Consider the following 13,885-nt stretch of genomic DNA (forward strand, 5'->3'; position numbering starts at 1 on the left):
TGATGATTCACTTTGCGAGATGGCCCGGCGTTTCCCGATGGTGAGCCAATATCTAATGTGGGGAGGGGTTAAATCTCTTCTGGCATCACAACGGCATCCCACACAGCAATGAAATATTTTCAAAACGTTTCTAAAACGTGCCATCATTTTCCTTCAGAAAATGTATCCTACTTCCCTTAAGGAAATATATTCCATATGTTGTTGAAAACATGTTCCACATAATACTGAAAACATTCTCTGAATACACTCAAAAACGATGTAGAAATATTTTATACGCCGTTAGAGAAGTTTTCCAAAAAATGTTTCCTGTACGATTTCCAAACATTACTGAAAATGTATTTGAAATGTTTTATACAATGTTAACGGAATGTCTTTTAAAATGTTTCTCATGGAATATTTTAAAATTATTTACCAGTAACACAGACAATATTTTCCTACATATGCCAAAATATATTTGGTGAATATTTTTTGTACATCTCAGAAATTATTTAGAGAATAGTTTCTATGCATGACAAAATATTTAGGGAATATTTTCTGTACATGACAAAATCTTTACAGAATATTTTCTGTACATGATAGAACCCGAAGCCCATAGGCCAACTCGGTTACTATTGCAGATACGGAAACACGGTAAGATATAGAAGGAAATTTTTAAAATGCAGCAAGTTTTGTTTTTATATTAGTGTACCGCCAAATAGTAACGAGAAGTACAACGCTGCCACTGTTGGATAACACTGAATGAAAGAAAGTGTGGTTTGAAATTATTTGGACCAAAGGGAACGGAAAGACACAATGAAAAATATAGTGCAAGACCCAATTTTGCGTCCTTCGTATCTGCTCCCCCCCCCCAACACCGTGGTTGCTACGCCACTGGCGTGGATATTGCATTTGCATGTTTATCCTTCACTGTGTCTCCTTTCAGTTCTTCTCGGTGTAGCTAATTTTAAACCACACATTCTTTCATTCGTGTAGCCCAACATGATGTATGGTAACGCATTTTCTTTATTGAGCGGTACACTAGTACAAAGCAAAAGTGTTGCTGGAATTTAAAAATGTCCTTACATACCTCGCCTTGTTTTCATATCTGCAATAGTAAAAGAGTTGGCCTATGGGCCCCGGCCTTTTGCGTCACTCTGTATATATAATGGCTTCTTGCTGGGAACAAATAGTGGGTCGAAAACAAGGCGGCCAGACTGTGACATAGCAGCTGGAAGAAAACATATTCTTTTGTCCAATTTTACCTGCTTAGACGCCTTTGCCTCACTCTGTCTTCATGACGAGAAACCATTGCGGCCCACAGACTCAGACAAAAAATAAATAAATAAATAAATAAATAAATAAATAAATAAATAAATAAATAAAAAAATTAATAATAATTATTATAATAATACACAGTGTAAATTGTAACTACATAATGTTAGCTTGTTCTCATATTTTTAAGCATTTTTTTTTTACTCAAAATCTTATTTACACAAATGGTTTCTGGGTGTTCCATTGGTGCTACTGGTATATGGCCACGCTGTGCATATATGTTGGGGTGTCTTATGTGACTTACGAGATTCAAACTGGATATCAGTGTGTTCACAATCGTCGCCTGCCAGTTTTGAAAGCGGCTGTATTGGATCCATTTTAAAAAAATACGACAAGGATTGAGGTTTAGACATCCAATTCAAGAAACAATTGTTGGCAATCCTTTTCCTATCTTAAAAATAATAAATCCAATATTGCCGCTTTGAAAACTGGCACGCGACGATTGTGAAGACTGTAATTTGCAGTCTGAACCTCGCAATAGGACATAAGACATCCCAACATACATACACGGCGTGGCCACATACCAGTGGTAGCAGTGGAACACCCAGAAACATTCTGTGCATAAATAAGATTTTGAGTATTAAAAAAAAAAAAAAAAAGATTATGAGAGCAAGCTAACATTATGTAGTTATAATTTACACTGTCCACTATAATAAATATACATATATATCAGTTTATATCGGTTAGTAGTTAAATAAAAATATAAATGTACACTATTCTGGCTTTATTTATTTAAATTCTCTTCAGCAGAATCTTCATGCTGCTCGTATTATTTGTTTCTATACATTAAGAACATTCTTCTCAATTATCAGAAATTCACATTTTAACTTGTAAAAACTTGTTCTAGAAAATTATGTCACTGACTCGCTAATTCAATAAAAATCAACAACAACAGTATTTATGTATGTTGCTGAAAATATGTTCTACAAATCTAGGCGCATGGGGAATAGATCTTTTCACGAAAAGTCACTTTTTTGCTACTTTCAAGAAATATCACATTGCTGAATACATATTTGCTTCTGTATAATTTCACTTTTGATTACCACAACTAACTCTAATTTCGAGGCTGCGAATTGTCAGTTCAAGTTCTGTGGAACTGCAGCTGAATTCTTAACAGATTTTCTTGTTCGTCTCTGTATGGCATGTTGAAGCCAAATCCCAATAATCTACGCGATCTCACTTACGTTTCTCTTGTGTTGCAGTTTCTGAAAATAAAAATAATAGGCAGTGTTTAATAACATAATAACAGCAGGGAATGATTAGAGATCAATTATTACATCTTAAACTTACAAAAATATTTAAAATGTTTGTGTAGGACCTACAGCAGCTTGTGAAGACAATAATGTGTTACAAAAGTAACACCCTGAAGAAAATGTAAAGGGCAAGGAAGACAAGACAGGGTTTGCCCAAGTGGGCCCAGCTCGAAAAAACCCGGTGGGTTTTTTCGGGTTAGACCCACCTGAAAAAACCCACTTTAAAACCCACCTGGGTTTTTGACCTATTTGTTCGTATATTATTGGTACAACTAACGTGATCACATTGTAAGTGATTTTTATCAGATTTTAGACTTTCCGTGGGCAAATTAGAGGCTTTCTGGGATGGATTTTATTTTTATATATAAAATAAGAAAGTTTCCTCTTCTGGGGGGACGCCCCCTGGATCCGCCACTGACGTTTACTATTTCAAGTGCTAAGTTCAAATTTCCGTACTAGTTCCCGTGAAAGAAGTGCTCGGGAAATTCCCGAATTCAACGCAGAAGGATCGGAAATGAATATTCAACAATAAAACTATTTATTTTACGCTTAAGCCTGCCATACTTCCCGTAAAATACGGGAAAGTCTCGCGTCCCCGTAAATTTAGTCGGGACAGAGAAATGTCCCGTATTTTAACTCCGTTCCATTTCTGCTATCATTATCAGCTTATTCGAAAAGTGAAAAATAAAAAATTCTGACATTGGCTGGGAATCCTGTAATTAGTGAATGAACAGTACGCTGTTGCATGTAACAGTTTCCAGGAAGTTATTACACCACCCTGTTCGAGTTGATAGCGAGCGAAATTTGCAATGCTCCTTTTTCCATTGCACTTGATGGAAACTCGGATACTCTCCGGAACATTAAAAAAAAAAAAAAAAAAAAAAAGTGTTTCCACATTTACAAACACAGGGAAGATGGCTAACCTTTTCTCCAGCAACACATTAGATAAGTTAACAAGAATTATAATCTTTTTCAGAGGCTAGGGGCACAGAATTGTGCTTTGGTCCAGGTCTTAGAAAAATGTAAATCTGGTCCTGACAATTACACACGACACAAGGAAAAAAATCCGCTTTTCATCAGATTAAACTGAGACGAACGTAATTTTGGGCAAATACAGCCATGTAAATAAGTATTGCTAAACGTGCGAAGAATATTGAAGATAGATTGTACCACTGATTTAAATAATTTGCATATTGTTTTCCTGTAAAGCTTTTTTATAGCACATCTTAAGTTTTTAGGACAAGTTTAAGTTTTTAGGACAAGATCTTCAGTCTGTACAATTAATTGCAGGGTAGGAACAGAGAAAAGCAGATGCTGCTTAGTGAACTTTTGCCTATTATATTCTTAAAAAAATAAAACAAAATAAATAAAATAAAATGAAATTTTTAGTTTTAGTCTCGCGGTTATGCCTGCTATGCTCAAGGTGACGGTGATGATGAGAAATGAATGAAATGGCGGAATGTAGAAAGTGGGAGGAAACTGAAAAATCCCGAGAAAACCCACGTAAAAGGTGTTTGTCCACCACAAAGCTCACTTGGCGCGAGCTGGGATTGAACTAGGGATCCCATGCACCAGAGGTGAACGCTCTTCCCACTGAGCCACCGCGGCCCATTATACTTTTCTTCATAACCAGAGCTACAGCTCATTGCATTGTGTTGGAAAGTTGAGAAGGGGAGGATCTGAGGTGTCCCGTATTCTCATGGAGAAAATATGGCAGGTTTATTTATGCTGGAAGATGTTAATTTCATATAAGACATTTTAAAACATTTATTTATTTCATACAACATGAATTGTATCTTTATTTTAAATTAATAGACCCCTTTTGGTATTCATATTTGGCGAACGTCAGTCAGGTTTCTGGAAGACTTGATCTACATTTGTTCGTTTGTCTGCCGAGCTCCTTCTTGGCTATGCGTTTAGTGTACGCGTTTTCGATGTGGGACCCGGGTTTGCTTCCCGGAGGGAGCGAGCTCATGTGGTTCGGATTCCACGTTAATCAGTAGCTCCCGTCTCATATAGCCTCGCTGCTGAAAGGGGCGTTAAACACAAAATCAACTGAATTCGTCTGTCTGCCTCTACCACACACAATACAGGGTACAACTTTCGGCCTTTTAAGTTAAAATTGTCAGAGTACAAGCACGAGACACACTAAATTTTCTGTATAGATTTTAGCGGAATACCAACGTAAAATATCAAAATGGCGGCCATTTTTCAAAACAGCGAATATCCACGCTACGAAGCGCAATTTTCAGTCTTTTAATTTGAATTTTTGACGGTGGAAGTACGAGATATGCTAAATGAGCCTTTGATGACCGCTACCTTGCTCGATTTCTTTGCCACGGAGCAGACCTTACATATTACTTTGTCTTATAGAAATGAATAATTTTGATAATGTAGGAAGTATTCATGAAATGCTCAAGAAAACAACCAACATGACAGAACAATTCAGTGAAACGATGAACTATATTTTATACATATTCAGCTCTCTCTTCCACGGACACTTAAATGTAACGTGTCACTTGAGGACAGGAAAATTGCACATTTTGCTAAAATAAAGATTTCCAAAGCCTTTTAAATGTTATAACAGCGGTTGCAGTATATGCTTTTGGGAAATAAAGTTTACAGGAAGATGATTCTGAGAAGTATTCATGGCACAATAGTAAGTATTTAAAGCGAAGAAAATTAAAAGGGCACCAGATTTTTTTTACAATATTTTAAACCTAGTGTATCCCTATTCAAATGAAACTTCTATATTTTTTTATTTTCCACTCTGAAAATGAGATTAAAGAACAGAAGGGAGAGTTTCTTACCTATTATTGTGTTAGTGATTAACGAGGAAAGCCTTTTGCACCGTGCATCGTGCCTTTCGCACCGGCACATCCTTTTGCACCGTGCCAACTAAATTGCTCAGCTATTGCACGTGTCTTTTTCATGATGGTTCTTGTGATGGCTTCGCAGCTGTGACCTCCCAGATTTTCATTTCTTAGACCTGTAATGAAATACACATTAAGCACTCAAGTAATAGTAACGGAAATTTAGAGCATACAACTGATGCCCTTAAACAAATTACATTGATTTTAGAGGACAGTGTCACCGAGTCAGTTGCAATTGGCGCATTCTCAAAAATTAATATTTGCACTGACGTTTTATTTTTCCAATAAAAGAAAAGTTACATACTAATTTTCAAGCAGTTGTACAGGGTTGGCAAAAACCATGGTTTTTATTCAAAAAAGTTTTTTTTGTTTAAATAATTTACTCTATGTATTTATATTAGACATGGACAGAAATTAGTTTGTTTCGTCTTGGTGGTATTATCAAACAATAAGGTTATGCTGAAAGGGAATCCAAACGGCTTCTCAGCTTACATCCAAAAGAAATTGTCCATTTCCACACGAAACCGGGACTAATTGGTCACAAATGGGATTGCCGGTGTAACGGTATAGTTTTACCCCCTTAAATTTTACCCCCCGGTAAAACTGTCCCGGGAAATTTTTACCCCCTGCCATATTATTCATACTAGCGTACAGAAAAAAAGTTTCATACATATATGACACCTACATCCCTAACTAAAACCAACAACAAAATTTCTCCTCCCCCAACAATTCCAACAATGAGAAACAAAAGGGGGGTAAAACTGTCCCGGGAAATTTTTACCCCCCTGCAATATTATTCATACTAGCGTACATAGATAAAAGTTTACTACATATATGACACCTACATCCCTCCCTAAAACTAACAACAAAATTTCTCCTCCCCCAACAATTCCAACAATGAGAAACAAAAGGGGGGGAAAACTGTCCCGGGAAATTTTTACCCCCCTGCAATATTATTCATACTAGCGTACATAGAAAAAAGTTTACTACATATATGACACCTACATCCCTCACTAAAACCAACAACAAAATTTCACCTCCCCCAAATATTCCAACAATGAGAAACAAAAGAGGGGGAAAACTGTCCCGGGAAATTTTTACCCCCCTGCAATATTATTCATACTAGCGTACATAGATAAAAGTTTACTACATATATGACACCTACATCCCTCCCTAAAACTAACAACAAAATTTCTCCTCCCCCAACAATTCCAACAATGAGAAACAAAAGGGGGGTAAAACTGTCCCGGGAAATTTTTACCCCCTGCCATATTATACATACTAGCGTACATAGGTAAAAGTTTACTACATATATGACACCTACATCCCTCACTAAGACCAACAACAAAATTTCACCTCCCCCAACAATTCAAACAATGAGAAACAGAAGGGGGTAAAACTGTCCCGGGAAATTTATATCCCCCTGCCATATTATTCATACTAGGGTACAGGGATAAAAGTTTACTACATATATGACATCTACATCCCTCCCTAAAACGAACAACAAAATTTCACCTCCCCCAACAATTCCAACAATGAGAAACAAAAGGTGGGTAAAACTGTCCCGTGAAATTTTTACTCCCCTGCCATATTATTCATACTAGCGTACATAGGTAAAAGTTTACTACATATATGACACCTACACCCCTCGCTAAAACCAACAGCAAAATTTCACCTCCCCCAATAATTCCAACAATGAGAAACACATGGGGGGTAAAACTGTCCCGGGAAATTTTTACTCCCTTGCCATATTATTCATACTAGCGTACATAGGTAAAAGTTTACTACATATGTGACACCTACATCCCTCCCTAAAACCAACAACAAAATTTCACCCCCCCCCCAACAATTCCAACAATGAGAAACAAAAGGGGGTAAAACTGTCCCGGGAAATTTTTATCCCCCTGCCATATTATTGATACTAGCGTACATAGATAAAAGTTTACTACATATATGACAGCTATATACCTCCCTAAAACCAACAACAAAACTTCACCTCCCCCAACAATTTCAAAAATGAGAAACAAAACGGGGGTAAAACTGTCCCGGGAAATTTTTACCCCCTGCCATATTATTCATACTAGCATACATAGGTAAAAGTTTACTACATATGTCACACCTACATCCCTCCCTAAAACCAACAACAAAATTTCACCTCCCCCAACAATTCCAATAATGAGAAACAAAAGGGGGTAAAACTGTCCCGGGAAATTTTTATCCCCCTGCCATATTATTGATACTAGCGTACATAGATAAAAGTTTACTACATATATGACACCTACATCCCTCACTAAAACCAACAAGAAAATGTCACCTCCCCAACTATTCCAACAATGAGAAGTACAAGGGGGTAAAAGTTCACGGGAATTTTTATATATTCCTTGAAATATTTTTCATAACACCGTATTTCATACTACCGGTTTCCGTTTAGTTGTAGTGCGACATGTTCAATTTTAAATTTTACTACCTCAGAATTATGTCAAGTTTTGTACAATTAGGTTAACCCTAGAAGAACTATTTTACCATTGAAATTAGGAAAGGTGTTTTATTTCAAAATTTGAAGCACTGCGGTTACCTGTATTCTGGCATCTTCAAAATTTAATTCTAACTCGCTCCTAATTTGTCTGAGTTTTGTACATTTTTGCACCCGAGAAAAAAGTTCTGCTTTCAATGTTTCGAGGGAAGGTCGATTCAAGTTTGGGCCATTTTTGTCACCTGTAGTGTTTCATCTCCAAATTTGATGTCCATGAACTTTGCAGGCTATCAATGGCACGCCACAATTTCTAGTTTACACTCTGTTAGTGTTTCGTTATTGCACTAAACCCCATCGTTAGTGCTGCAAAGACAATATCTCGATTTTTAAGTCACTCTTGGCCTGCTATCGTCATACCAACAGACCAAGGTGTCAAAATCATCCCATAAATGAAATTACTGGTCCAAGCAGCGTCAGCGCTCTTTAGCGTTTGCACATTAAAGTCTGGTGCTTCTACATATTTATGCAGTTTTTAGGTTAGCTAAATGGGCTTCTTTTATGATGCTGGCAGGCCACCTATGGCATACCACGATTTCGACCTCATATATCGTTAGTGTTCAGTTAATGCTCTTTAGTGCCGCATATCCCATCGTTTGTACTTGAAAGACAATGTATATATGCTTGAAAATTTTCATTTAGCCTACCTAACTTTAGTTCAACAGGCTGCACGGAAATTATAGCAGACCACAAGGTGTATTTCAGTCATCGTTATTAGATCGTTAATGGTCGTTAGTGCGCATGTCCCATCATTAAATAATGCTTACATTTTTGGAGAAACTCTTATGGGCCTGCTAACTCATGGCAGCCGACCAGAGAAGAAACCTACTCCATAGCACAATTTCCAATACTCCCGTGATTAGTGTTTCGTTAATGCTTGCTAGTGATGCATATTCCATCGCTAATGCTCTACAGATAACGGCTACTTTTTTTAAAAAAAAAAAACATTAATTGCCCGCTACTTTTATGCCGACAGAACAGGGGTGACACTTGCGACAAACAACAATTTCGATTTCACCCATCTTTAGTGCTTTGGTAGTGGTCGTTAGTGTTGCATGTTCCATCGTTAGTGCTCTGTAGTTAACTCGTTCATTTAAAGAAAACTGTAATTGGCCTGCTAATTTCGTGCCACAGGCCAAACACAATACCGACGCCAGACCATAATTTCGATTTCCGAAGTCTTGGGGGCTTCGTTAGTACTCTTTAGTACCCCATATCCAATCGTTAATGCACTGCAAGTAACGCTTACATTTTTAAAAAGGTCATTACCGCCCTGCGAACTACATGCAAACATGAAAGAAAAGATACCTACAAAAGACAACATTTTCGATTTCACACGTCGTTAGTTCTCGTTATTGCCGCATATCCCCTCGTTACTGCTCTAGAGATAACGCGTTGATGTTTTAAAAGTCCATTAGTGGCCAGGTAGCTTCATGCCACAGGCCGGGCGCAATACCAGAGAAGACCACAATTATGATTTCACACATCGTTACAGCTTCGCTACTGTTGTAAATCCCTTCTTTAATGCACTATAAATAACCCTCACTTTTTTCTAAAAATAAATAAATAAAAGTGATTACTATTGGCCTGCTAACTTCATTCCACCTTCTACAGATTATCACCTCAATTTTGATTACACACCGTTAGTCCTTGGTTATTCCTTATTTGTGTCACAAATTCCAACGTTGGATTTCCGGGAATAACTCCAACTTACTCAAAGTATGAATTTACCTGCTACTTTCATGGCAATTCCTGGCAAGCCACCTACTGCACACCTCGATTTCGGTTGCATATATCGTTATATGCGTAACGTTAGGCCTACATTCAATCGAAATTGTGGTCCGCCGCAGGTGGCCTGTTACCTCTATTACCATTAAGTAAGCTGACCAATATAATATTTTAATAAGTTTACGCAATAGATGGAGCACTAACGATGGAATTTGCAACACTAAGGAGCAGTAACCAAATACTTACGATATGTAAAATCAAAAATATCCGATGTAGTTAGAATGCCAGCCCCGTCCAAATGAAGTTGGAAAGCCTATAATGATTTTTTTTCCTAAAATGTAGGCGTCATCTGCGGGGCACTTGTGATGAGATGCATCACCAACGAGCACTAACGAAGCATTAACGATGTGTGAAATCGAAATCTGCTCTGCCATAGGTGTTATGCCTGCCTGCCATTTAACAAGAAATTAGTAGGCCATTTATGATTTTTTTTAAATATAGGTATTTTCTGTGGAGCACTAACGACTAAATTTGCGGAACTAACGAGCACTAACGAACCACTAACGATGTGTGAAATTGAAAATGTTATCTGGAGTAGGTGTCGTGCCAGTTCTCTTGACAGGAAGTTAGAAGGTCAATAATGTTTTTTTTTAAAAAAAAAAATAGGCAATGCATGTGAGTACTAATGATGGTGTATGCGGCATATCAAAGCAGTAACGACCTAGCTGTAGCCGTTATCTATGGAGCAGCAACGATGCAATAAGCTGAACTAACAAGCACTAACGAAGGACTAAAGTCGGCTGTAAATGAAATTGTGATTAGCCGCAGGTTTCGTCCCTGGTCTGTTGTAACGAAGTTACCAGAAAAAGAATGGTTTCTACGGAAATGTGTCGAGCACTAACGATATGATATACAACATTAACGAGTACTAACGAAGCACTAATGATAGATAAAATCAAAATTGTAGTCTGCTGTAGGTTTCGTGCGTTGCGTGTTGGCATGAAACTAGGAGGGGAAATTGGATGTTTTAGACATGTAGGTGCTATATGTGGAGCAATAACTATGACATATGCATCACTAACGAGCACTAATGACGAGTGTAATAAAAATTGTTGTCTAAAGTAGACTTCGTCACTGGTCTGCTGGCATGAAGTTAGTAGGACAAAAATGGCTTTCTTGACAAATGTATTCGTTATCTTTGAGGTACAAACGGTAAAATATGCGATACTAACGAGCACTAATTAAGTACTAATTAAAAATCTAATCCTAATTGTGGTTTGCTGTAGATTTCGTCCTTGATCTCCTGCCATAATATTAGCAGGTCACTAATGGCATTCTTAAAAAATGTAGCCGTTATGGGTGGATCGCTAACGGTGGGATATGAGGCACTGACAAGTACTTATGAAGCACTTCTCAGTGGTGTAATCAAAATTGTGTTCTGCTGTGGATTTCGGCTCTTGTCTCCTGCCATAAAGTTAGCAGGCCAATAATGCCTTTCATAAAAATGTAGCCGATATATGTGGAGTACTTAGTATAATATATGCAGCACTAACGAACACTAACGATTGGATGTGCTGCACTAAAGAGCACTAAAGAAGCACTAATGATAGATGTAATCAAAATTGTGATATGCCGTAGATTACGTCTCTTGTCTACTGGCATAAATTTAGCAGGCAAAAAATGTCTTTCTGTAAAGATGTAGTCGTTATCTGTGAGGCACCAATGGTCTGATATGCGACACTAACGAGCACTAATGACGAGTGTAATATAAATTGTAGGCTGCCGTAGATTTCGTCCCTGTTCTGATGGCATCAAGTTAGCTGCCAATACTTCCTCTCAAAAAATGTATCTGTTATTCGTGAAGCACTAACGATGGGATATGCGGCACTAACTTGCACTAGGGAAGCAGTAATGACCAATGTAATCAAAACTGTGGTCTGCTGTAGGTTTCGTGTATGGATTTTTAACATGAAATTAGGAGGTGAAAATGGACATTTTTAGAAATGTAGCTATTATTTGTGGAGCACCAAAAATAGGAAATACAGCTCTAACGAGCACTAGCGAAGCACGATCGGATTTGCGGCATTAACGAGCACTAATGAAGAACTAGTAATATATGTCATCAAATTTGTAGGTTGCGGTCTATTTCGTCCCTCGATTGCTGGCATGAAATTACCAGGCTAATAATGGTTTTCTTCAAGATTGTAGACGTTATCTGTGAAGCGAAAACAATTGGATACGCAGCACTAACAAGCACTAAGGAAGCACTAATGACAGCTGTAATCAGAATTGTGGTTTGCTGTAGTTTTAGTGGGTAGTCTTTTGACATGAAATTATGAGGGGAAAATGGATTTTTTAGAAACGTAGTCCTTATCTGTGGAGCACTAACGATGGGATACGAGCACTAGCTAACACTATAGAATCACTAATGACGGGTGTAATCGAAATTGTGGTTTGTGTAGATTTAATCCTTGGTCTGCTGGCATAAAGTAAACAGGCCAATAATGTCTTTATTTAAGAATATATTCGCTTTCTGTGTAGCACTAACAATAGAATATGCGGCAGTAACCAACACTTACGAAGCACTAATGTCCCGTGTCATCAAAATTGTGGCCTTCTGTAGATTTCGTTCCTTGCGTGTTGGTATGAAATTAGAAATAGAAAATTGATTTTTTTTTAAAAATGTAGCCATTATCCTTGGAGTACTGAAGATAGAATAAGCAGCACAAACGAGCACTAACGAAACACTGATGACGCATGTAATAAAATTGCGGTCTACCTTAGATTTCGTCCCTGGTATCGTGGCATGTATTTAGGAGGCGAATAGTTGTTTTGTTGAAAAACGTAGCTGTTATCTGTGGAGCAGTAACGATGGGATATAAAGCGCTAACGACCACTAACGAAGCATTAATAACAAGTGTAATAAAAATTGTGGTCTCCGTAGATTTCGCTCCTGGTCTGCTAGCATGATGTTAGCTGGACAAGAATGGCATTCTTGAAAAGTGTATTCGTTATCGTTGAAGCACTAACGGTGGAAGATGCGGCACTAGCGAGAACTAACGAAGCACTAATGACGGATATGATAGAAACTATGGTCTGCTGTACATTTTGTCCGTTGCATGAAGGCATTATATTGTGGGTCATTAACGGATTTTTTTTTTAAAACGTGGCCATTATCTATGGAGTATTAACGATATTATATTCGGCACTAATGAGTACTAATCCGGTGTCATCTGTCGTAGATTTCGTCATGTTAGCGGGCCAATAATGGTTTTCTTTGAAAGATGTAGCTGTCATCTGTACAGCACTAGCGATGGGATATGTTTCAGTAACAAGTATTAACGAAGCACTACTAATCACGGGAGTAATCGAAATTGTGGTCTGGAGTAGGTATCGTCTTTAGTCTGCTGGCATGAGTTAGTACGCCAATAAATGTTTCTTCAAAATTGTAGGCTTTATTTATGGAGCACGAACGATGGGACATGCGGCACTAACGACCACTAACCATGTAATAGCGATGGGTGAAATCGAGATTGTGGTCTGCTGTAAGTTCTGTGCGACGTGTTGACATGAAGTTAGGTGGGCAAAATGATTTTTTTAAAAATATATATATATATATATATCCTTTGTCTTTGAAGCAGTAACGATAGGATATGCGTCACTAACGAGCACTAACGGAGCACTAACGATATATGAGGTCAAAATCGTGGTCTGGCATAGGTGGCCTGCCAGTTTCATAAAACAGACCACCTTGTCTAACCTAAAAACTGTATATATAGAAACACTAATTTTAATGTTTATAGTACTAATGAGCACTAACCGGACCGGAAATATCATTTATAGGGTGATTTTGGTATGTTGGCCTGTTGGCATGAAGTTAGCAGGCCAATGGTAACTCTTAAAAAATGATACGTTATTTTTGTAGCACTAACAATAGGGTTTGCTTCACTAACAAGCACTAACGAAACTCTAACAATGTGTCAAATCGAAATTGTAACCGGCCAAGTTCATGGACATTCAAATTCGAAATGTAACGAGCTCAGGATTTTATGTATTTTTTCCGTACCATTGAAATAAACGAGGGAGGGTTATTTCATAATTTGGCCTATAGTGGGACGTCTTCAATTCCCAATTTTAATTAGCTCATATTTTTTTCAGATTCTTATACACCTTTGTACAACCAAGAGAAA

At 37.6% G+C, this 13,885-nt stretch overlaps 1 protein-coding gene across 2 annotated transcripts in view; it reads left to right on the top strand.

Moving 5' to 3' along the window:
• Positions 1-13,885, top strand: part of LOC145678425 (alpha-1-inhibitor 3-like) — a 2,648,409-nt gene that overhangs the window by 1,580,141 nt on the left and 1,054,383 nt on the right. The window lies entirely within an intron of this gene.

Source organism: Thermobia domestica, chromosome 2 (genome assembly GCF_964235325.1).
Source record: "Thermobia domestica chromosome 2, izTheDome1.hap1.1, whole genome shotgun sequence".
Lineage (NCBI taxonomy): Eukaryota > Metazoa > Arthropoda > Insecta > Zygentoma > Lepismatidae > Thermobia > Thermobia domestica.